Below are 25,081 nucleotides of genomic sequence, written 5' to 3' on the forward strand. Positions count from 1 at the left end.
GAGCACTAGCTGTCGAAAGGGCTTTCCAATCGTGTGCAAGATAAAATAAATTTAAAGACCAGAGAGAAACAAGAGGAGATAGACGGAATTATGATAAAAATGTGTGAAGAATGAGGAAAATGGCATAATGTTTATTATTTCTATTTTCAACTATATTAAGAAAGCAAAAACGAGAACCACCTATTTCAATTATAGCCTTTATCTAATTCATCTACATAAATCAAATTTCTGATTGAACGTTCTATGTGATGCAGCAATTGAACCATGCTACCGTCAGGAATTCTTTGTTTCTCGGTCTCATTTCATTCCTTTCGCTGGACGAAACTACTACTGGGTGTCCGATTGAATGAAGGGCAAAAGCGTCACCTTGACTTGCTTAGCTAACCAAGCAGAGCTTCACCATTGGGTCAAGGGATGTTTGATCTAGCAAAGAACCTTTAATAACAAAATCTGCCCACAAAGGGAACACCGTACCTTCGGTACAAATCTAAAAATATTCCACAAAGGATGGAAACAGATTTCCATTCTTTAAAATAATTTTTCTCCCCTAGATTGGGAACCAGCAGCTAACAGATTGTACTGAATGGGGAATAAAGTTCTAGAGAGAAGGAATCTCAGTTGAGAGCTTCTTATTAAACCATATTTAGGTGAATGTGTACCTTCATTTCGCTTAGAAATCATCCACTCCAAATCAATACCCTTGCCAATCGATAATCAAAGCATTTTAACGGCACCGGAAAGCACACCCCAGATAGAAAGGCGGTCGCTAAAGTTTCCAATCTATGCTCCATGTGCCGCAATGTTCAATCGCAGCCCCGACCTACTTTAGGTAAAATTGGCAACAAATTAGCTACTGACGATTTTCTGTACGAACTTCCGGCATATGCCAAGTGGCCGTCAATCAGTCTTTACCTCCGTTAACGATGCCATGCACCATACTTCTACATCATTTTCACTCACTAAAGCGCAAGAATATTCCGCGTCTAGCGAGCTTTCGCGTGCCAAAGTTTTCCGTTATGGCTGAAGTTTACCACCACTTTGACTGTTTTTTTTTGTGAACAGCGTTCAAATTCTTGGTGGAAAACTTTAGAATGGAATCTCGAAAATCGATGCATGATGAACACAGCCAGCAACTGAATCCCAGCACCATATGTTCCCTTTCTATTCCCGGTGGCAGCGTTCGATGGCTTCGGTTGGGTAGTGAAGGTTGAAATAACTGGCTTTCTTCTTCACAGCTTACCAATGGAAGTCTTCGCGTTCTTCGATCCATGTAGCCGCAAGAGAAGTATGAACGAAGAACTCGGTTTGAGGAGACGGTACCATTGGTTTTGATTTTAGTGCCGTATGTGAAGCGATTGGTGGTTGTGCTATTACTTCAGATGTACAGATTTTTACTGTTTTGGGGTAAGAACGTATAGGAATTTTTTCAAGCTAAGCTATTTTTAAGCAACGGAATAAGTTATAACTATAAAAGAAAACGAAAAGTGTAGAATCACTTTAAAAAGTAAATGTACCTTCAGCAAAAAGAAAAACATTACAAAGCTGGTTACACCCATCCAGCAAGTCCGCTCGCACTACATCGCACCACGCTAGGCCACGTCGCAAGTGCGAGTGCGGGTTATATTTCATCGTTGAAAGCACATTCATAACTGATGCTTCCGTAACTCATATGCTGCACTCGATCGGAAATCTCAATCCCAGCTTATCATGTTTTTACACCACATCCAAAGGGCGTTCATAAAATATACATTAATACCGGGTACGAAAGATAGTGGGAAACCATAACTCATGTTCCAACCGTTCATGCGTCGTGGTTTACTTCATCACCGGTTTGGTAGAAAAAGGCGCAAAATCGATGGATAGGAAATAAATTCTATGATTACATTCATAAAAAATCACGAAAAGTGTGCTGGTATTACACGCCAGTTTCGGAGTATATCGACTCCAGGAGTGAACATATTGGATGTGTAGAAGCATCTGGGGCACCAGTTTCTTATCTGCTGTTATGAAAACTTCTAATACGAGATGCGAACTCGATTGCCCACTGAATCAAAGAGTTGACTCACGTTTATTATACGATAGCCTTTACAAATCTCTTCAAGTTTTGACCCGATTTTCCTGGTGGTTTGCTATCTGTGACCTGAATTATCTGCAACTGAATAGCATGTCCAGTACATAGATGGGGGGTCACGGTCTTAAAAACCTAAATCCCTTTCCTTTTTTCGCCAATTCCTTATGAAAACTTTATCCATTCGTTTAGATCCATTTCTGCAAGAAAATCAAAAACGGTAAAAAAGAACTAATAGCGCATGGATCGTTTGACTTAAAAAGCTTTTAGTAAGAAAACACTACAAATTGGAAAGGTACGAATAAAGAGAAGAGCTATAATACGTATTTGAAATCTTAAATAACACATCTTGGCCTAGGAAAATCAATCATCGTCCTTCGTATTCAATATTTTCCCTAAATTACATACCAAACAACGTAGAAAAATGTTACGATGTGGATTATGAAATAAATACTTCTTCACAGATGAATTATTTAAAAAAAATATCGCAATGAAGTAAATCTTTTCCTTGCATAACGTGAGGAACCAAAAATTGCACAATAATTGTATGAATATAAATTGCTTTAAAGCCACCCACAAAACTAAAAGGCAAACCTGAAACCCGGCACTTCCGATTGAAACGTCCATCCGAATCAAACCAATCATCAAACCGATCAAATTCCCTCTGAATACTAAACAACCTGCAGCGAACGGTGAAACTATCGTCAGCCACTGCCAAGCTCATCTTGCGAGAGAATAATTAAATCGTACCTTTATGCTTATTTTCCACCCAGCCCAAACGGCCGAAAGAAAGGTAGGGACGAGCGCTACAAGCGGGGAGGTTTTAAAATATTTTCCCATATATTGCCTTGTTAACAACTCACAGGGATTTCTGATACATCTTCGAGAGTTTATCTTCTGTAACACCGAACGACGACGACGACGACGACGACTGAACGCTCTGCTCGATGCCCATCTTCGTCGGTTTCCTGCAGCGACATTAGCATGCATTTGGCAAACTGTACCCGTTGCATTCGACTGCATAACAACACACGTCTGCCGGTTCCACCGTACTCGGGACATTACTCGACACTCGTCCTAGTCGCCCGGAAAGAGATACAACGGGTGCGTGTTCAGGATGGTGTTGCGAGCGGCATGGAGTGGCATGGGAAAATGAGAGGGACGGTCGCATGTAAAAGCTAACCATTGCATCAGATCAAGCCTGCCGGGCACGTTCGATACGCTTTGTGGGGCTGAAGCCGATTTTGATTGACATTTCCGTTATTGCAGCACCGTACACTGACGTGGAGAGGTCTGGCGAAGGGTGGATGGAGACGGAGCACGGAGTGGTGTTGCATTCCGTGGCTTTTCGGTCCATTGTTTCGAGCGGTAGAATATGAGGTAATCAAGTTGGCACGTTTCCGTAACGTTGCCAGTGCTATATGTAGCATACGGCATCCATCCGATGCACTTTCCTCCGGGGCGTGGTTCGTGAGTGGCTGCCCGGTGGGTTGAGACACGCACTGGCGTTCGGTTTCTGGGATAAGCAAATCCATCGACGAACGCTGGCTTCGGGGCCACTCACCGACCGTCCGGCATGGCAACCAAAAACCGGCTGCTGGTGATGTTGTCATCATGTGGACAACCGCAGTACCCATCTCCTATTGATAGGACGAACAGCTAGCACATAGTCAAATGACCACCAAAAAGGTAGAGAGACACACAGACAAAGAGAGAGAGAGCGAGTGAGGCTCTGTGAGGTAGCGCTCAATGCCGTAAAATTAAGACCATGATCAAATATACGCGTCCACGGCTACCCGGTCCGAAATTCGATCCCTCGTCGATCATCCGCGATGGGAAATGGAACCTCGACCAATTTGTTTTCCACGGTCATAAAATGGGTGCCAGCGGTTTTTCGGATATTCTACCGAATGGATGGCCACGAAAAAATGTTACTTGATTCATGTGACACGCTGTACATCTCGTCGAAGCAGCGAATAAAATCGATCCGATAGACCAAGCCGAGCTGTAGATAGAGACAAGCAGCACGCGAAAGCATAATTGTGTTAGCTGTTGAATTTCATGATAATTTGAGTGTTCTGGAGAATTTGAGGCTGATTTTTATTTGCTTTGCATGCTATTGTTTGCAAGCAATTAGTAAAGAATTGTTTTTTTTTTAATTTGAGTGGCAAAGGACAGCAGGACCAGCTCAATTCTTGAGTATCTTTTGCAGCTTTTGATTCCTGATGAATAGTTCATTCGTTCTGCGTCATTTCAAACACCGTTAGCCATTTTGAACATTCTTTGTAAATAATATAAAAAAACCTGTAGCCAGCTTTTTAATTCAAACATTTTTTGAACTTATCACGCTATATTGCAGTAAAATGCTACGATTTGAAAAGCATAGCTTTAAATTAAAAATGTATATTTATTGTACGCATGTTGTCAGTTTGTTGTTGTTTATTGGCATTTTCTCCTTGCTAGCATTCCTCGTGTTTGTGTACAAGAATCATCCTCACTGCTTCTGGACCGTACTCATGGAAACCCTGACCAACATAAATAATAACCCAGCCATTGCAAAAACGCTTGACCGGTCAACCGAAAGCTGCCCATTCATTTGTTTTCGTTTGACGATCGGCAACAGTGTGCAGCTGGTTTGTTTCTCACGCTTTTCCTGCTTGGCAGCACCAAGACAGCACCAAGACATTCGAGAACCGGAATGCTGGACACAGTCCGTATGCCTCCCGCATCAGCAACATCCCTCGCCTCAAGCAAACCGACATTTATTTATGTATTGCCAAGCCTGTTTTGTGTACCCATCTCTTCCGAGAGCTGGCAGATTGTTCTGAAGGCCTAGCAAGGACAAAACAACGACAACACAGAACATGATAAAAAGCGAAGGGCGAATCATTAATGTGCCCTATCATGCATGGTAGCATGCGTTCGAATAGTGCGTGTCAGTTTTTTTTTTGTATTCGCCGGACTTCTTTCGACCATGCATCGGATCTTCCTCACCTTTCATCATCTCATCACAGACACATAATATTTATTCCACTGATCGTTTTGGACAACTTTGATAATCGCACACGGTACGGCTCGTCGGTATCCGACAAACACACACGTGCCGGAAATGCGTATGGGTTTCTTACCCATGAAACGTCAACATGTTCATGTCAGAAGATTCCTCCGTCCGTGAAAGGCAAATCCAACGATGATTGACACTTTCTCGTTAATATGTTTAATTTGTCCTTGTGGTTTAGAACTTTCCAAAACTATGCTTTTGGCAGTATGTAAATTGGTAAAGTTTTAACTGCTTTTTCTCTTGTTACTGTCAGTAACAGTAGCAGCTCCAGCAACTACTCAGAACGGCGAGATGCCTATCAAATTGGGTCAAATTTTTTATCTCGAGTTAGATTTTGTACATTACGAATAATTCTAAACAGCTCACCCAATAAACGATATTGAAACAAACAATTTTAACATATCAGATGAGTATTGATCGTGAGTGTTTTTCCTTCTATCAGGCAACAGCTTAGAATCCATGAAATCCATAACTTATGTAAAAATTTCCAAAAATACCCCACCCTTCAACACACACTCTCACAATTTAAATCGCGTCGTAAAACACGTTGTGTGGTCGCAAAATGTGCCAACACCGAACGTTTCTGCCTTATCTGACAGCATTTCCAAACCCACAGCACCGATGGAGACGCCTGGTGACGTGTAAAAATTCCTCCCGAAGACAATAAACAAGCCAACAGCGGGAAGATTAATGACGATGGAATGGTAGTCGCGTTTGATACAAAGCATTTTCTACATTGAATTTGAAACCATTTTTTTGTATCAACCGGGCACAAGCAAACAAGCTCACATCAGTGAGTGCCCTGGCTGGAAGGGTAGCAGCAATAGGAACCTGTTTTTCGAAAGTTTAAGCCAATCACACAAACGCCGTCTTTTGCAAGACGTTGGGCTGCACTGGCAACCGAAGTTTCTCGTGCGCTGAATTATTAAGCATGTTCCTAGAATGCACTAGAACACTCCCGGGAAGCGCACGGCGACGCACGGGCAAGCGCATGGTGAGTCAATTTGCCTCGTGTTGCTTTGTTTTTACATGACGCATTTTTCATCTCGTGCCGTTCCATAAGGACACTCACGGCCGCTGCTGTGCCTGTGATTAAATATGTTTCTGTCGCTACTTTCAGCTACAGCAGAAGAATCTGCTCGCGCTATCGCTACACCCACGGGCAAACCATCCATTCTTTTTGGGGTGGGGAAGGGGCACGTTTGGGCGAAATTGCTGTAGAACGTAATCAAACTTTTTCGATCACTTTTTCCAACCACAGCCGTTGGTGCGTCGCAAGAAATGCCTGATACCAACCCCGGCTGCGGTCTCCTAAGGGAAGCTGCAAAAAAGTAATCATATGTTTTTGCACATGCTTATGAGTGGTGTGCGCTGTTTGGTTTGTTTTGGTCGATTCTATTCGTCTCACCGTCTCGTACGCAATGGAGGCACAGTCCTCACGTTTTCGTTACACCCGAGAAGCGAAAATAATTGTGGGTGTGAGCAATACAGCAGAGTGAACGACTTTTCAGGGTAAACCAGGCTCATAATGTTTTAAAAACTGTAACGTGACGTGAATCCACTTGAGAGCGACAGTGGTTTACATTCGTGGTGAAATCGTTAAAATTTCGCTTTCCACAGCAGATTGCCTTCGACACTGTTTATGGAGCGTTAAAGTTTGTCTTTCATCAGGAAAAATGTTGCATCACACTTCTTCAAGATGCTTTGCTTTTATTTAATTGCCAATGTAGCAAAGAAGAATGCTATAAAGAAACACAACGATATCCATACAAGGAAAGAAAATGTGCAAAGTTTGCAATGATTCAATTATATCTAGAAACAAATCTACTTGTTCGGAGAAGTTTCTCTGGACCAAGTCAGACTAAATTTACATCGAACAATACCGCACAAAGTGGTATTTCGTGCTCGTTACGACTTTTCAAATCCGATCCAATATTGTCATTTATTTAAGAAAAACTATTGATAAATTAATTTAACTTCAAGTTTAACATGAAATAGAAAGTCAGACCAATTTTCGTAGCATGAAAGTGATTGTTAGTTCCCCCGGCATCTCTGTTATACCGACAACTAATTGAATAAAAATCACAAAAGATTATTTTGTCCAGTTTCCAGCGCCTTCTATTGCTATCATTTGACCTTTTCCCAATCAAACACCCGTTGAGGTAGTGAGTCACCTACTGAAGCCTTTATGTTGTCCGAAGGCCTTCAGTACCTACAATTACAAATTCGTTAAGCAAGCTTTAATATTCCTCATCCATGGTTTTGCGTAAACTCCTTCGAATTCAATTAATTTGAGTGCTCTTAGGGAGTTGCCATACCTTGACTCGAATGCAAGTAACGAAATTTGTACGCTTTATCGTTTATTTGACCTAGTTTTAGAATTGCTTTTTTTAAGAAGTAAGTTCCACACGAATAATTTTTCAAATTAAAAACACGTTTCTTCGTACTGAGCAATCATCATTTTCGTCTTGCATTCCAACTAACTGAAGTGATGGAAACCTGTACAAATATTTATTTACGGTTCTGTTTAACCTGCTAAATGTTCAAAAGTATTCTATTCACCAGCTTTCCCATTGTTTTTACATTGTTTTTTTTAGCACAAAACTTCCTTCCCCCTTCTAGCAACAAAAGCTAGTTGATCCCTTGCCCTAGCAAATTTCAGGCTCACCAACGGTGGTTTTTCCAATACCGCCACTACTGGCCCAGTTCACTAGCACTTTAAACACACAGCTATATTGCAAAATTGCTTCACCATGCAACCTTACCATACCACTCGGTGGTTATTATAGGGTGGCCTCCCTCCCGTCTAATATGCGCTCGGATCCAAAATGAGAAAACTTTCACGCTCCAAATTTACCAGCAATACCGAAGGCACGGGCCTTCACCGGTGACGGTGGTGGTGGTTAGGGTTATAGGGGGTACACACTGAAAATTCGTCAATTAGTCTTCCAATATGAGTAACTTTCACTTGTTGACTGCTGGTGCTGCAAGGAACAGTCTCGTTGTGTGCGGGTGCCCTAGACACCGATTCCCTTGGGTGGGACCGTTTCGTCATCGTTCAATGCAGTACGCTACACTTTGAAGTGGCTTATAGCTCAATCCGTCCCCTCTCTATACAGTGTGCCTGGCACAAGTGTGACTGATGTGTTTTTGTGTTTGATTAATCTGCCAAATACTTATGATCGCTTGCTGATGCGGGTAGTCGGATTATTTTCAAAAGTCGCTAATCATGCGACACTCAGCTCACCACGGGAAAAGTTACATGCAATTAACATGTTTGCATAATATACTCTGATTGTGCATCTGATGGGTGTGATATATTTGATAATTTGATAAGAGTTTATTTATTTATTTATTTTTATTCAAATAAACCGGCTCTTCTCTTGCCTCTAAAACTCATTGGCATATTTTCCATTAAAGTAAGTGCCAACAGTTCATCTCTCCAACCACCAATACTGCAACACCTATGAAGGAACGCATTGATCGGATGCTAAAAAACCACAACATCCAGCTCAATTTCATCAATTTGATCTCAAAATGTGGAGAATTTCATCAACTATGTTGCACAATCCTTTAAAGCGAACACACCCACACGCGTACAGAGCGTATTACGCTATCGTTCACCTAGCATTGCACACGTGGGAAATTTGAGATGAAAATGATTTTGCCACAGCATCCTCAACCACAAACCTGAAGAAACGAAGGAAAAAATGGTGCTGTAAACATTATTCTCTCTGCCATTGCGTGACAGCAGACAGTTTCTGTGGTGCATTAGTCTGCCTAGAATAGGAACGTCTGCCTGCATCTACAGCAGAAGCTCACATTTCCATATTTTCAATTTGTAAGGCTTTAGTTTTAACACGAGCACAAACCCTCCCCTCACCTGCACTATTGATACCCATCCCCATTGCAGAACAGCGGCGTTCCACAGCCTCGTAACCTAAGCCGGCTTATTGACCCCTCTTACAACCAGCTTTCCTGCATCTTTGCCCTAGCTAAGCGCGAGCTAAGCGCCAAAATGAACGCACCGGTGTCGGTCGGCACGGCTGAAACGTACCCCTAATGTGCATGCATTCACTTCGTCAGCGTGCATCTTCTGCCGGAAATGCTAGCGAGGCGAACCGTGCCAGCGTCGTCTAGAATGCATATTTCCACGCCTAATTAGTATGCGGCTGTAGTCGTTGTGCAACTGCACGATAGGCATCCGATTGTAAAGTGCGTTCGCAGGTTTTGCGGGGGCAGAACAGTTCCCATGCATTCATAATCGGTAATTAATAACGTACGCTTGAAGCTCGAAGCGTTAAACGATAATTTGGACGGCAGTGATGCCGTTGATGCGCGCGTACAGGAACACCAAGTAACACCATGCAAACAATAAAATGATGCGTCTACTGCGAGCAAAATGCTGGGTAATCAGAATTTGGTACCACTCGATCCATCTGGCGGAGTGTACTCTCGATGCAATCGATAATGCAACAACAGTGCGTGTGTTCGTGATTGGCGCATGATCCATTATCGGGTGAAAAAGGATAAACATAAGACTATACCCACTGAAAACACTAATTACCGATTTCGGGCAACTTGATCATCCCGATCTTCTGTTGCACGGTCTTGGTCGGTCGGTTGGAGTAGTAATGATTTTGTGGTTCGTTAATTACGCTCACGTTTATGTGATGTTTAGGGAGCTTCAGACCTGTCTGATATGTTAACCTTCTCATCAGATAAACTCATGTTAAATTGTTTGGCTAGTTTTATTATTTTTCTAACCTGAAACAAATGTGTGTTCTAATCTTCCTTAATGTGATTAAGTTTGCCAAAACGCAAACAATCTTTTACTTTTGGCCCACCATTTTTTTCTCCCATTTGCACAGCTTTCAATGATTTCATTACAGCTTTTTTTGCATGCACTGCAATGAGTCGCCGGTCCGCCAGGTTTTCCTTAGATCTTCCGCAAATTGAATAATTTTCTAATTTAAACTTCCAACAACCGACCCTTAAAAGTACCCGGATGAACGCCATTGAAAGGTGCTTACCCGCACCTTTTTGCTGCTGCTGCTTTAGCATCAGCTTCAGTGCGTGCGCGTGAAAGCAAATCATTTAACCTTTTTGGACAAACCAACCGTAGCAAACACACACACATACCAGAAAAAAGAGAAAGTTCACGAGGACTGTTTACATTGGACAGCGTCCAGCGTGCTTTCCGATGAACCCACCGACCACAAGGAAGCACCTTTTAATGCTCTGCTTTAACGGCCACTTGTGCCTTACTTCAACTGGCACGAGCAAGCTTTTAAAAACATCGTTGCGGTTTTTTGCTTTGCTTTGCCTTAGAGACATTTTAATTTAATTTTGCTCCAAAGTTGACCCTAGAGCAAAGGGAACGGAGCCCCCAATTCATAAGATTAATCTTCAAGTAATGTTTACACAAAAGTGAGCTGTGAACGAGGAGGAAGATATGGCTGACCTGTACATCGAATCCCGTTCGGACCATCTCCACGTACGAAAGACTGACAATCCAGCTACGGGTATGATCAACTCCAGATAACCAGTAATTTATGTATTACTGTAACCAGTAATTGTACATTCAGTCTTATGTTTCAAAAGACGAATGCAATCTTTGAGACCCAAAGCCTCTAAAAATAAACGTAAAAAAGTCTCTAGCTGACTGTTTTCCAAATCTGCTTGTTAAAATAGAACCATAAGCGTGGGGGTATATCGCGATAAGAAACTCCAATCTATAATTACACAAGCTTACAAACAGTACCCGCAATGTCAAGGTTATCGAACGAAGGTCACGAAATACGACGCCCGATTGTCTCTGCTACTGTCTGCGGTGGTATTTGTATCTACAAAACTAACCAATTTGTCGCCATCGTTACCACTCGCTGGCACCACTGGTGCGCCATGGTCGTAAAGTTGAACACAACGCAATGAAAATGTTTCTTCAAGAGATATTGCATACACATCGGTGGTAGTAATTTGCACAGATTTACTACACATAAAAACTAACAGAGCTGAATTAGTTTTTTACACCGCAGTGATCCATAACCGTTCCTTGAGGACTCCTTGGGGGTGCTTATGACGCTTCATGGTAGGGCTAGATCTCCACAGTCGATAAAAGTATGTTCTTTCTGTTTTGATTTGATCTTATAAAATTCCGCTTTTCCAATGAATTTTAAAATTCAAACAAAAACTTCTTAAACATCTCGACTCGGCGCTATAAACCAGCAATCAAGATCATCAACCGGTCACATCAAAGCGTCCTGTGGTTGCTTCGTTTCGTTTGGGGGTGCGCACGTGCTGGTATTTTAATTGCATTTTTATCAGCTAATTATCTTAGCCGTAAGTCCTTCTTTTACCTTTCAACCCATCCATATTTCGTTTCCGGGAAGCAGAAGATCCTGTTGCCACTGGAGAGTGTATCTACTTAAGGCGCACCAGAGATAACCAGTAAATCACTTAACCGGATTCCAATTCACTCAAACTCGTGTTGTTGACTCGAGCTTGTGTTCAACCTTTCCAGGAGCTTTTTGAAAAAAAAAATACTGGCTGCAAACTTACACACTCGTGGGCAAGGATTCGACAGACAGAAACGCTGTAAAGCGTCAATGGTCAAAAGCTGAACGGTAAGTAAAAAAACGGAAAATCCTACGCCGTATTCATCAAGATAAGCCTACTTTCTCTGTGTTGCTCTGTGTCTGTGTTCTGTGAAGCGGATTGACAACGGTATCATGACCAAAGCCGGCTCGTCCTCCGATGAAAACAAATCGTCTTGACATAGGAGCTCGGAATCGGCCGGAAGTGGCCTCTCGTTGTTGTTGCCGTTGTTGTTCGCCTGATTCTGCTCGTCTCGTGTCCATTCACGGGTCTCCCCTGAGACAGCGGCAGGGTGTTTGCAAGTGAAGCTATTTGGAAATTAATTTCCGCTCCCGATTGGCGATCAGCCCTCTGTTGAAGGGCGAACGAACAGTTTCACCTATCGATTTCGGTTTCGGTTTGCACATCCGGCACGGTCTCGGCACGCAAACACATCGATCTATTACGCCGAGGAAAGGCCTGACATTTGGTTCGTTCCGTTTTATTTCTCCCGAGCTTTCGCTTTGAGTACTTTGAGAGCTGTGTTTGTGTGTATGTTGTGGGGTGAAATCAAATTTTGGTTGCTGCCGTTACTGCCGTGGAATCCCAATCCCAAGGGACACAAGTCAACAACGAAAAATAACCTCCCGAAAAACACGTGCACAAGAACGGATGGCTGGTGCCAGTGCACCATTGGATTTCTGCTCCAAATGGCCGCTTTCGTACGCACGAACGGTGGCCACTAACGGAAACATTAACGTTCAATCGAATTTCCACCGAAAAATCAACTACATCCGGCAATTTACAGCCCTTCGGCCATTCGGCCACTGATGACAAACATTCATTTGCCTGGCTTGCCCACGATGCAAAGGTTAGCGATTCGAGTAAAACGAGTTTAAACAACTCGTAAAAATTCGCCTTAGTATAGAAGTATTTAAATCTTGCTTTATCCTCAAGCTGACTCAAACACAAGCCGCCCCATTTTTCCTATGCATAAACATGGGTGGGTAATGGAAGGAAAATAATGATTCTCAGCCACTCGTTACATTACTCGCTATTATGACCTTTTCATTTTTCCCTCCCATTTGGCCACATGCTTTCTACCCTCCAGCGTATCCTTAGCACACAGACCCACATCCAAGAGTACACCGTACTGGTGTACGGCACAGTATGCAAGTCGTACGGAATCCACAACGTGTCAGTAAAAGTGAAATGAGGGTTCTCTGATTTGATTAGATCGCAACGAGCAAGAAGGTTTCTCGCATTCATACACTGTTCCGCCCGGTTGAGTATTCCGTATTATGACTGAAATTTAATAGTCAGAACGTTATCGTTTGTTTCGTTTTTTTTTTTCGTTGCGGTTCAATCCTTTATTCAAAGGATATAATTAGAAGTTTATCTTTGGGACCTTTTCAGCGGGATCTATTGATTAAGGGACTAATGGAAAAAATCGTGCTGGTACAATTGAACGTTCAGTCTATTGGTTTGTTTAGAAATATGATGCGCTTTAATCATGTGACGCGAACAAAGGGTTATGATTGAGGCTAGCTTCAAGAATCATTTCGATCTTATCTTCAGAAAGGATAATTAAATTAGTCGTGAAAAGATTGGTTGAATTCCATCCATCACACTCTAATCTGTTATCAACAGAAGTTTCCCTGACGATGTTAAAGCGATGAAGGGAATCCTTTCCCAAGGATTATGCTCAATCATCATCTAAACGACAAATTGCTACATACATCAGCACGTTGCGAATTCTACAAAAAACAAAACCGTACGTGCCTGCCCGGTTATGAAGCTTATTCTCTTTTTTTACCATCCAAATTTAAATGCCGGAGATGGAAATATTAACATGTTCTAGAAATTTCCATCTAACACTTATGAAATTCTAGCGAACTCAATCTGGACAAAATTGTGGAGTGAAGTCATTCAGGCTGAAGGATTCATTTTAAATGAAACGTTATAGATTTCCAGTAATTATTTTATCCAAGAGCTGTTTTTAAACTGAGAATAAAAATCGTTTCCTAATACGATAAACTCGCTATAGGCAAGCTTTTCGTTAAGTCAACAACATACAACACTATTTCCTAAAGCCATAATGAGATTTGTTTATTAGAGTGCTGTTTATGAACATGGCTCTAATTATAATATTTTTCAAAAAGAATCAACAAACCACCCTACAATTCATTTGTTATCGATTCCCATGTTTATTTTTTCTACAACACTCGCGCGCTACAATACCCGCCCGATCTTGCGAGCAAACAAAATTAATGAGCTCAGCATAATCCCGCCAATCTATAATCAACATGTCACATTAAGTCAAAATATAAATAATCATAATCACAGCTTACAGTACCGCGCGGTACATCAATCGGTTTATAGCCATCAAATGTCACTACTGTTGTTCATTTCCTCTGGCTCCATACTCCATACATACGGTACACCCGAACTAATCCTCCCAGGTTTGCAGGTGTTTGCATTTCAATAATAAACACGAATAAATTGATGACGAATGAAAATTGACATTCCGACCCGATGGTACGGTTAGCGTGGAACATCGGCCGGTGTAGTAGCAGATAAACGTGACTCTTGATAAACAAGCCAGTGAGCCAGTGAGCGAGTTTTTGATTGGAATCGATTTTAATGACACTTTTTGACAATAAAAAAATACATCACGTAGAATTGTTTAATGGAATGTGTTTACTCATTCCTGTAAACAGCCTCGATCCTGTTTACTCATTGAGTGTGTTCTATCCTTGCTTTGATACATATTTACTGAGCAAGGAAAGCTTATCGTTTCTGCCAGGAGTGTCTTTTATTCTCTCTCTTATGTTGGAGCAAACGGTACGATTACTACCGACTGTCGGTCTAATGGTATTAGCTCTTAACTTTCCGCTTTAAGCTGATTGGAAAGCTGCCCAGGGCTTTAGGAATGTTGCCAAACGAGTTCGCAGCGAAAGGTCGCGTAGGAAACAGTTTGATGCCCTTGAACAAAGAAACACACGCAGCGGAAATTCACTATCAAGGCAACATAGCGATCGAATAGCTCTTACGCGGTCCAGACTGATGTGTCCCTCCAGCAAGGAAAAGGAGGGCCCAAAAAACTGCCCGAATTTTTGCGCAAAGGCCTCCCCAAGCACTAGCACTGTCTGTGTTTTTCTAGTAAAGCCTGGTCCTCGAAATTATTCCACAGCACTCTGCTTCGGCGAGTATGCTTTGCACCAACCGACTCGGGCCCCGTATGTTTGTTTTGGCTTTTGGAGTAGGCTGACCAGGCTGAACGAAACTAGGATATCTAATTTAATTTGAATCACTACGTGAGAGAAATTAATCACTCAGCAGGTTTGGAATGTGTCGCCGGGCCCATCCCCATTTCCCACCGGCGTCACAAAATATTCTCAACGTGTCGACAAAATTGGCTTTCTTTCCTGGTTCGCACCAGAACACACGGGCGGCCATCGACGGGCGAGCGAGAGCGAACGAGATGAACATAAATTATTTCCACATTGCCAAGCCATCTTGCACTGGTTCCAGCGAGAGCTATAAATAATTGTTCTTTCGTCGTTCTGTGCCGCTACCCGAGATTTAATCCCCGAGTAGCGAAGTTAAATAAAATGATGTATTCAGCATGTTTTCGTCCGCCGGCAGATTTCACCCAACAGCCGCTAATCGAAATTTTTGACACGACCCGTAGATCTCCGCATCGTGATGCCGCATCGTGGCGCAGAATACCACGATACCTTAACGGACTTGGCCTTAACTTTCGATACGTTGCGTCCGATGGTGGACAGGGCTGAGATTATAAATTTATTGCACTCGCTGACCCGCTTTATTGCCCTCCGACTATTGGCTGTTTTTATTTGTGTTGGGTCGTTCCCAACGGTCTGGACGAATTGGCCTTGTAGCGTAATGTTTTATCGACTCCCCAGCAGCCCAGTCTACCGGTGGATGCTACCCGCGACGCTACATCGCATCGGTGGGTCAGGGTGAGCTCCACTTAGGGTCACTTTAATCGTTTTTCGACGACAAAAGTTTGTCACCTGCTGGGAATTGCTTTTCGCCCAACGGGGATACTCACACACACACACACGCAGAAGCAATTTTCAGAAGGTGCGCTACGGCAGAAAGTGAGAGTGAAATTCAATAAGCTTTGTGACCGAAATGCGCGCACCGAAAAAAAAACGGCTCACGGCGTGTTGGAAAGATTCTCTGACCTAATCCAAAGTCCGAAAAGTTTGGCGCGTGCGATAATAAAATATCTATTAGGAAGGGCCGGGCAGCATTTAAGCTTCCGCGTCAACGGCAATTGAGTTATTGCCGACCGGCTCGTCCCGCTCCAGCACTCCCGACCCGGGTTCAATTTTTCGCACATTTTGATTTAGAAAGAAAGAAAAAAAAACAATCACCAACAAAAAAATGAAGGATATAACCCGAGCTTCGTGGGAGGAGAAGCTTATGTTTGAACGGGTTTTTATTAGTTTCGTGATTTGGGAAGGCATAATAGAGAAATGATTTCGATTCGCTTCACCGTTTGTTAAGGGACCGAGACGCGTTGGCACAGACTGCATGCATAAAAAGAGTAAACAGAAAACGACGCAACGCGACTTGAAGGATCATAAACCACAGCCTAGCACGTGGGATCGGCAACCAAAATATTTACCCGTGCCCGCTATTCTCGGAAGCCAATTTACAGAGGCTTGTTAAAATTTTGCTACGGGGCCCCGGGGTGCTTCGCTTCATGATATGATACGCACGTCAAATAATGAGCAGCAAAATAATGGAATGAAATTGAAACAGTAGTACGGCGGTATTAACGAACGGCCGGTCGGAAGAATAATTGCACTGGGCATGCATTTGAAAGGCCACTTATTACTGCAGCAATCTGATTTTACATTAAAAATGCAATGCTGGAAATTTTTGCACGGGACAATCGATGCGGCTATTTACGTGGAATTCGAAGTTAAAACAAACAGCTTTTTGATGCGAATGAGGTTAAATTAAAGAAAATGTTGATGTTCGTTTAAAGTATGTTTTCAATAATATCTTAAATTTTGATCGATTTTTTTTAATCAAACTGTAATTCATTGTTCAAACTGTAATTCATTGTTAATAATCCACATTAGGTTTCTACTACTATAATTAAGTCATTCTAGTTAAAGTTGTGTAATGTTTCCCCTTTTATCTGGTATTTTATTCATATTCCAATTATTTCCAAACGTCATGGAAAGCTCACATTATCAACTAAACTGCAATAAAAACATCAAAAAATAAAAAATCGTAATCCAATCAATTGCGCACTCTACGTCACCCCTAACCAAAAGTCATCCAGTAAAAAAGTGTGCGATGATCAGCTCTACAACCCAGCGAGCCTACACCCATTATCTTACGTGAGTGGTATGGGAGTGTCGTTCAACCGTAGCTGACAATCGATTGGTGAAGAGTGGAAATCGAAATGGCAGCACAAAAAAATAAAAAATAAAAAAATCCCTTCATACGCCCGTCAGTTCTAAACGCGTACCACTGTTGCTCCCATATCAAACGCTAACAGGCAAGATCATACACGAAACTGCACTTAACCAGTTAGCGGACGAAAACGACGAAAAAGAAAACATCGCTCCGTATCACCTTTCCCGAAAAGACTCAAAGATCTTCGTGCCGGCAACTTCCGAAAATTCAAACGATCCACACATATGCCGTACCGTACTCGGCATATGCAGATGAGATGCTCGCTGCTTCAGAGGGGGAAGCACGAAGAACAGGGATCCCCATTAACAATCGCATCAAGCATACGTAAATTTGTCCTTTCTACTATGTACCAATTTGGAGCAACGGTGAACCTTTACAATTCATCCCCGCTGCTTTCCAAATGGTTTGGGGACGACAGTGGTTGAGAAATTTTAAACACCACATTATCCTGTTTTATTCCTCTTTTTCTGTTTTATGCCAAAGGCAATCTTGTCCCTTTTGCGTTTGCGTATCTTCTTGAACTTTTCGAAGCTCAGCCACGGAAAGAAAGCGATGGGAAGTGTTGGTTCAAAAGAAAGCACTACGACCACCTTTTTTTTAAGGGAAATCGTTACAAATTTTACGTTGACTGATTTTTTGCTGTTTCCGAGCACAACACTGGGGAAAAAATCGACTAAGAAGGGAAAATGGGAAAATCGAGCTGTCGGTGAAACGTGGGAACCGCTATGGCTTCCGAGAACGACATCCGGTATTATCAACCAGAGCTCAAAGTTGCGGAGCGGAGACGGCTGAAGGGAAGAGAGACCACGTACCACACAAGGACATTTAGACCGCTTTTTCTTACTCGCTTCATCCAAAGTTTAAGCGTTAAGAAGATCCGACTCGCTCTCTTCGTTTCTCTCTTTCTCTCTCTCTCTCCCGCTTTCTCTTTCCAACCTCGAATGATCCCCCAATCTGCATTCGGTTCTGCCCAGTGAGCGTTAACTCAATATGCTTAATGTAGGAATAAAAGCAATAACGCTTCAAGCACATTAATATTACAGCACGAGCAAGCACTCCTTCGCGTCCCATTCGGTGCTCGCACACACCTTTCATCATCGGGGTTTTCGCACACAATCCAAACCGATCCAATTTCCCTCCGCATGCGATCGAAAATCACCAAAGGATACCACGCTCCTGGGACGTTATTACCCCCATTAGCACCATCATCATCATCATCGACATCATCGTCACCATTCAGCGTATCGACGACGGGTGCACGGAAGGATTGGCCTATCCTTTACTACAGCTGGCTGGAGACAACTGGATGGGAATTAAGGTAACTCCTTCACATCTGTATAGACTGTCCCGAGCCCTCAGATTCTCCACATCCCCCCACCTGCGCTGGTCTGGAATCCCAGGGCTGCCTACCTCTCTCGTTACGGGTTCGATCGGGGAGGTGGTATGAAAAGCTAACGATGCGATTTCTTCTCGACCTTCCCAATACATCCGCTTTGCCTCGGTTGCGCATTCAAAGGGGTTGAGATGAATGGAGGAAGCTTTCGGAAAGTTTGCCATTCACTTTGCTCTTTAAGAAATAATTGAGCCCATTACGATTCGCATTAGATTTTGAACGAACTATAAATATCTTCAGATACGGTGCCTACGTACTCACGTGCCTAATGTGAAGGGAAAAGTTAACTGTCGCTCACAAATGTTAATTTTAACTTGGTATTTTCACAGTGTGCGGTGTTAAAAAATTAAACGCGGTGTGAACAGAACATGAGAAAATTTGGTAAGCTTGTATAAGAAAAATCGAATTAATATCTAACATAGTTATGTTAGCTTTCATGGCAAAGCTTTAATCAACAATATTAATTAATTTCTGGACAAATGACATCGAAAATGAAATGACCTGTTCAACCTTGACTGACCATAAAACCGGAACAAAAGGCTAACTATTAATTTATTAAAAGCTGTTGAAATTTTAAAATCCATTTTATTGCTCTTTCCACAACTTCCGTCGACTGCGAACTACTTTCCCATCCAATCTGGTTACCAGTTCGCTCAACCCAAGGGCATTAATGCTCTCAGTTTTAACAAGAAAATAAGAAAAAAACTTCTTCCATTTGAATGGTCTACGATGATTGCTGGTCCAGCAGAATATACACCGAGAACAAGAGAGATAAAGTTCCAAATAATCCGTTGTACCAATAGTCACTAGCTAGCTTTCGCTCTCGGTTATCGTCCGGTTGTGTTGAAAAATCAACAACAGCATTCATTGTGACATTTCAAATCAACTCATCCGACAGCTGTAGGATAAACTATCCACCGGATGCCCTGTGCACTCGCTCCGATTGCATTAAAACAAGCAGCAGCTGATGCTGTATCCCAGTGTGTTCCACAGTAATACACACTGATCCCAGATTTCCGCTTGGCCCATTGCCGTGTGGGGCCGACGTATATTTCTTGCTCGTCGTGTTTCATGCTCGGTCAGAAGGTTTCAGCACATTCCACTGAATAAAACAGGATGAAAGCAAGACTAATCCTTACATGATATATACATATTGCAACATTCTTAACATCGTCAAACGTCAGCTTGTCCGGTTTGTAATACGGGGAACGTTTTGCGCGGTTTTCCCACACGTTACTACTTCATGAGAGTGAAGGTACGTTGAACAACGTTAAATAATAATTAAATTAACTTTTTTATCAAAGCAAACTTTTCAATGTATGTAAATTTAAATTCACTACGTATGCATAAAAGTCCGCCATCCTCTATGTTCATCAAATAATTATGAGAAATTTACCTGTGAGATAATTCAACTATTCGACATTGCTTGGGTAAACGTGAAAATAGTAAGCATATTGTAACGGCTTGTTTTCGACATTTTAGTATGCTTAATAATTAACATTATATATCAAAAGGTTTTATTACAATAATAAAAAATTATGTAAAAGTAAACTATTGATCTAACAAGATAGCAAGGAATAAAACCTTTTCGAATCATTTCTCTAAATTAAGCTCATCTCAAATGTTAGTTAAAACCACAAGCTCATCTAACATCTCCACAGTTCATGAATTTTAATAAAATTCAATCAATCATCATCAGCTGCATTCGCTAAACGACGATGATACCGGAAAAGCTCAATATAAACCGCCACCAGACAACGGCTTCTCTCGGATGCACAATTTCACCGAACGACGAGCACCGAACCGACGGCAGAGCATCGCATTCAATTGTTAACTAAATCTGCTAGCAATCAATCAATCAAAGTTGGCCACTTCAAGCGAGCATACTTGTGTCACGGATCGCTCAATAGACGCGGAAGCTTTTCCATCGAAGCTCGATGGAGACGCCCAGTCCGTCACGACACGAAGCGCAAGCGAAATGGAAAACATCGGCTACACCTTTCGGTGCGAACAGCCTGCTTAAATCGAAACCGAAGTGCCCAAAGCACACTTAACGTAGAATGCCATAAATCTTGGGGTCTTCAGTGGACAAATTTCAATTTCAAGCTTTGTACTTTATCAGCAACAGTCCTGCCAGTGTGAAATGCTGCCGTCCCATTTAACGTTCCGCGAATGGGGAACTGTCCATGTCGGTGCCGGGGTTTCATTTCTATTAGGGGCGGTGTTTCACAGCACTGCGAATTGCTGCTCGGCAGTGTTAGCGAGGGAGCGATATTAAATATTCTCTTTCAAAATCGAGCTACAGCTTTATCGCTGACGCTCGGCACTGCCGAAAGAAGTGAATTCAATTATTAAGTCTGAGTCTGTAGCCGTTTTCGCGTGCCGAATGGTGTTTGAAGTACTTTTCTGTCAATTTTTAAAGAGTGCTGTTGCTTTAAACATGACTTTTAAACTTAATTTGCGAAGACGGTTTTCTGTTGTTTAATTTAAATTTAGCGACGCATTTCCCCTTCTGGTAAATATTGAAGAGAAACTTCAATTCACGGCAACGTGTCTCTCTATTCATAATATTTCTTTTACAAATTTAAATTCCAAACGCACTTTGAACCGTGCTGCATCGTACATCAACCGCAGGAATGTTCCGAAAGCATAAGCTTTTACTAAATTGTAATCCAAAAAGATCAAAGCCCAAAATCCTCTTACGGCTCTTAAAGGTACGCCCGGCAGAGTGTATCAAATGTCAGCACACTCGTATCGATCATCGAGGGAATGCAATGACTTTACCGACACATAACTGTGGTTAGTTCCTGCTTCCCGTTTCTGCTGCAGCAGTTCCTGCTTCCTTCCTTTCAACTTTCAGCACGGTTTTGTATGACTTCAATATTTCCTTCGTTAGCACGAATGGGAGAAACTTTTCCCGTTTTCAAATTTTCTACTTTACCAATCTCTTCCTGTGTTCAGCGCAATCGTGACCTTCGTGCTGAAAATGATCACAATCATATGAACGAATCTTCAACTTTTCGTCCTATAGAGTCCGTTTGAAGCTGAAGTATTGTTTAAAGCTTTCTACCGATCGTGCTGTTGCTGTTTGTTTTCGGCAAATATTTGTCTTTTCGCTGTTTGAAAATAAAGTCCGCTTCAAGCACTTCCGTTCGCTTCGTCTATCGAAATTTTATGGAAACGATATTGATTTCGAATTGAATCGTCTTCAATCGCGATAATAAATTTTAAAATTTTAAATAATCAATGTTTTTTTTTATTCGTATGGAACGGCCTGGCCGTATTGCTTAGAAATCAATGTAAACGTATAAAACTCACGATTTTCCGGCATAAAGATTGCTATAAAACTAGGTCCCAAACTTGTCCCCAAACAAACTTATTACATGATTTGTCTCAGTTATACAAAACAATACCCATTCAAACACAGTCAACCTTGTTTCCGTCCACTGTCACTCTTGCACCCCAATGCTTGTTCATTGCAATCGTTTTGGGGTGCAAAGTTCAACTTGGCAGCAAACAAAGAAACTCCCATTTGTCTCTATCTCAGAAATAAAACCGTCGTTGTCTTGAGTTCATTTTACAAAAGACAAACCGTTCTCTCTTTGCCAACGTAATTGCCGCCTGTGTTTGCTGTGTTACGTCGTAGTAAATGGTTCCGAAGTACCGTACTCAACACGCGGCACCAGAAAGCTCAGAAAACAGGTACTGCACCTTTGACACCGGACACAGGAGAAGCCACTCGAGCAAAGTGTCAAACGAAATGTCCCTTTTTTGCCAATCGCCGGTCTCCATGTTCTTTCTTTCGAACGCTAGGGAACCTCCAGCAAAAGCCAGCCGTCCCATTGAAAGGGGCAAATAAAACGGATTGGTGCTTGGTTCGAATGAGTGGCGTGTTAAAAGAACACATGCACTGCTATCATGTGCCTTTTGTTGCATTGTTTTAAGATGCACTTTGTCTTTCGTACACACACACACACACACACACACACACACACACACTCTTTCCCTCCACTCGCATCTCATCTGAATTCCCAGAAATTCTAAACCGTGCGCTCGCTTGGGTGGTGCTAGTGCGGTACAGCCATGGTAGAAAGTCATGCTGAAATAAGAGAATCATTTCATTACAACTTTACCAAAGCTACACCATTCCGCCGCAAACATAGCCGACGTGCGAGTGGACGAAGCCAGGTCCAAGGCAACAAAAGATCGACCGGTCGGCGTTGTCCTGCAACAAAAGGGCTGAGAAACTTTCACTCTTCCGACCCGGGCGTATACATGGATTTAGTTTCGATAATGGTTGTTTTCCCGTATCTGTTTTACTGTTCGCCCTTGCCACGGTCCAAAAGGGGGAAGCTTTTTGCTTTGTTTTAACGCTCGTCCATCGCTGTCTGCATCCAGTGCATCCTTTACAAACCGATCGCACACTATCGCTATAATGAAGTAGTGGTGCGCGAGACGGAAGCTTCGGTGCAGCACTTTGTTTGGATTTGTAATTTAAGAAGAAATGTGTTTTGTGCACTCCACCTCAAGAAGCCCATCGGCGGCTTGAGAGAAGCGAACGTTGGCAAATTAATACACGCCGCTTAAGTGTGAAGGCAAGAAGCAGAGAAAAACATGCCCTAACATGGCTTCCGATGGGGATTCGGGGGACGCGGGAAAAGTCAAAAGTGCAGTGAAAAGTTGCTCGCCGGCTCGCTGCATTTCTCGAATCCGGATCAGTTGGAAGATGTTGTCCGGTCTTGCCATGCCAAGAGCAGATTTAAGTATGTTGGGTTGGGTTGGGGAGGTTACTGCGGAAACTAACCACCAAGGCCAGGCTTGAGGTTTTGTTGCTTGGCCCGGCTGTCTATGCTGCTTTCAAGCGAACTGAACAGTTGCCTCGCAGGAATGGTTTCAATCACTCGTCTACGGTGAACTTGTTTTCAAAGTTGTTTTCTGTACGTTTTGATCAGGCAAATAAATATTGTTTAAAGTCGACGCTGAACTTTGTTGATGTGTTTTTGCGAGTTGAAAAGCCATTCACAATGATTTTGCAAGTTTAGAAAACGTATGCTCTTCTACACAAATACATGCATTTCGTGGAAGTCAGACATTTGTTTATCATTATTATTCACGCATCGCAGGGTTAGGAGCATCGAAACGATGCTTTTAAAGGGCAAATTAAACAACAAAGCTGGCACAAAGTCCTCACGATAAGAACGGTATTTTTAAAGCACATTATGACTGGAAACATGATCTGGTCTTGTGTGTGGAAGCTATTTCCGTACGCTCACCGGAGGATGCCCAAGGACACAAGTCGTCCTTGCAGTTGGACAATGGAACTTTTTCATTCTTTTTCTTCATTGTGCAGTCCAGCAGAAATCTGGCCAAGGTAACGGAATACTCGCCAGGGCGATTTCGTATTTATTGCTCTTCTTGCTGTGACACTTATTTTGTTTTAGTGACAATGAGAAACACATTAAAAATATAATACATATCTGCTTACTTGTCTGAGATGTCTTCATAAAACTACTTCATTTAAAAGCTTCTATGCTTTAAAGTTACTGACAAATGAGTTTTCATTGTGCAGTCAATAAATCATAACTTAAACGAAAACATAAATACTGACAGCAGAATTAAGAGGAGTAGAAACGAACTGGGTATGGAATTGGTGCAATCAAGCACACACAAAAACGACAAACGAAGGAACAAAAATCACTTCATATATCTCAACCTTTTACCGTTTGCCAGGCCGAATGCCTTACGCTGTAAATGATAAAACACGGCACAGCAAAAGTAACCCGCCCATACAAACACAATCTTATCGATGCTAGGCGTCGTTCACTTTGGCCGCTTTTCCTACACCACAGCCCAGTGTTTTCCTAACTTGAAATTTAAATTCTAAACGAACCGCAACCACATCACGCCAGTCCGGGGCGGGCCATGCGGGCGTAGTATGTGTGTATGTATGTAGGTAAAATGAAACCTATCATCGATTACCATCAATAAAACGAACTAAAAATAGAAAACTATGAGGCAACCGAACGGATGAATGTGGGGTGTGCGAGAAAAAGGTGTATTTTTTCTTTCGCTAGCTTTTCATTTGAATTCGTCTTTCAGCTCGTCTTCTTTGCGTGGAAATTCTTCCAGCAGTGCTCCAACAACAGTCAGTGTCAGCGGTGAACTTGCTCAAATCGTGCTGGTTCGGTGCGGTCGTTAGAGGACCCCGATTTGTCCCGGTTGCTTCGGTTACTTCATTTGGGTTTGCCTCGACATCGAACCTGCATTGCATCACCTCCCAGGTGTGCTATCACCTGGCGATGGAAATTTCTTATCGATGGCACACGCTTAACCCGCAACAAACCCCCGAACCCGGTTGCTCATCGACCGAGTAATATAGCAAGCACGAGTGGTGGTTGGGTTCATCTGTACAAGCCGTTTACCTTGGACTTTATTGGACGTAATTACATGCCTGTGCGCTGCGGTGCTTGGCAATAGGCCGGGCTCGTTGGCTTTTGGTTTTTTCGGATGGAGAACC

At 42.4% G+C, this 25,081-nt stretch overlaps 1 protein-coding gene across 3 annotated transcripts in view; it reads right to left on the reverse strand.

The window, feature by feature from the left end:
• The window catches only part of LOC118505859 (adenylate cyclase type 6), a 73,329-nt gene that overhangs the window by 45,851 nt on the left and 2,397 nt on the right, over positions 1–25,081 (reverse strand). The window lies entirely within an intron of this gene.

The sequence above is a fragment of the Anopheles stephensi genome, chromosome 2 (genome assembly GCF_013141755.1).
Source record: "Anopheles stephensi strain Indian chromosome 2, UCI_ANSTEP_V1.0, whole genome shotgun sequence".
Classification (NCBI taxonomy): domain Eukaryota; kingdom Metazoa; phylum Arthropoda; class Insecta; order Diptera; family Culicidae; genus Anopheles; species Anopheles stephensi.